Genomic DNA, 1,980 nt, shown 5'->3' with positions numbered 1-1,980 from the left:
AGGACTAAAACCATGAAAAGCAATGAGATCCGTGCTGACCCTGGAGGTTGGGAGCAGGGTGGTGCCTGCCTGGTGTCAGTCCCTCTCCCTGGGACCAGCGAAGGTGACCTTTTATGGTGAAGTTTTAAACATTTAAACTAGAGATTCTGAGATGAGAAGACTTTCTCGGATTACCTCGGTGAGCACTAAGTGCTGCCAAGTGTGGTCATATGCGAGAGGCAGGGAGATTTTCTGCACAGCAAAGATGTAGGGCCAGCACGAACATGAAGACAGACTGGAGTGATGAGGGGACCGGACAAGGGATGCTGGCAGGCACCCATGCTGGAAAAGCTGCCAGGATGAGCACAGGCCTGCCGACACCAGAAGGTCAGCTCACTGAGATTTATGTCTGGTTTCTGCACTCTATTCCTGTAAAATAAATTTCCGCCATTGTAAGCTACCAATTTATTTACAGCAATTTATTATGGTGTGCAGAGGAAACCATTTTCACTGTAGATGACATCTTGATTTTTGGTTTTGACTCAGTTGTTTCATGAATTGAGAAGGCCTTGGAGCCTCAGAAAAAAATACACTATGAAGTGCTTTTCAACATAATTTCCAGTAGGATTTGAATGTTGAACGAGGAGCATTAAGTACAAGGCCTACAAGACAGTTTCACTTACTATGGTGTAGATCATGGTGCTGTTGCTAAGATGAGGAGCGTCATCCACCAGATTTTCACTGCAAAGTCCTTTTACGGATGTGCTTTTTTGTGGCAAACCATCTATTAAATGATTCATCCATCTTACACATAGAAGAAACAATCATTTTTTATATCAAAACTGGATTAGGGCCAGCCTGATAGCTCACTAGACTAAAGCACCTGCTTAAGCAGAGCATAGTGGCCGGGTTCCATCCCCAGCATGCCATGCCAGCCCTGCCCCAGGGGCACACTGAGCCAGCGATTGAGACTGGGCATGGTGGCACACACCTGTAATCCCAGCACCTGGGAGGCTGAAAGCAGGAGGATCTCTACGAGTCCTATCTATGTAGTGAGGCCCTGTAGGCCCTGTAGATTCTGTTCTAAATACAGAAACAAACAAAAAACCAAAATAAAAAAAAAAAACCCTGTATGTATGTTGCAGTGTGCTGGGAAAGAATCAAGACCTGCCCCTTTGACACTATTCTGTCCTTTCTCCCTCAATGATGAGTCCTGTAAAATTACTTGGTTTTTAAAAAAGATCATTGAGTGTGTGTGCGTGCGTGCGTGCGTGAGTGTGTGTGTGTGTGTGTGTGTGTGTGTGTGACTTTGGAGAGCCAGTTCTAAGAAACTAGTAAGTGTAGTCAAGAGTTCTGTGGGCCACTCCCTCAGCAATCAGCAGGTGAGACTGCATGCAACCTGTTTTGCGCACCTTCCAGCTGGACCTGGGGAAGTCTTTCTTTTCTGTACACATGAAGTTACGTTTAACAACAGAATCTAACATGTGATCTAAATCAAAGAATCTATTTCCTTCTTGGGGAGTCTTCTAAGATTGTTACTTTCTATCACAGATCTCTCAGCATGTATTTCTATTTATAAAGACAAAATGCTCAGTAAAATTTATCAAACTACGTCCTGCTTGACTCAATTACATATTCTTTCTTAATACACATATTATTGCTTAAAATGTTCTTCACTGGCATTCTTGAAACTATCACCTCATACTTTCTGCTGTTCTACGTCTCATTCCTCTCCACTGGGCCACTTTCATCTATTCACATGGTGTATATTAGAAATTGTCTAGCTTGGACACTGTTATTTTATTGTATTTCCTCTACAGTAGTCAATTTCATACACAGTCTACTCACAACTTAACCCAAACATGTTTCTTCCATCAGAGGCTCTTTCTTAAATTTCATTTGTCAAGACTTACAAGTCTCACAAATCTTTTAAGTGCCTTTATTATTATATAATTTACAAATGATACAATTCATCCATTTAAAAGTATATAATTCAAAGGA

The sequence above is a fragment of the Octodon degus genome, unplaced genomic scaffold, assembly GCF_000260255.1.
Source record: "Octodon degus isolate 3935 unplaced genomic scaffold, OctDeg1.0 scaffold00125, whole genome shotgun sequence".
Classification (NCBI taxonomy): domain Eukaryota; kingdom Metazoa; phylum Chordata; class Mammalia; order Rodentia; family Octodontidae; genus Octodon; species Octodon degus.
This window is presented reverse-complemented; position numbering follows the sequence as displayed.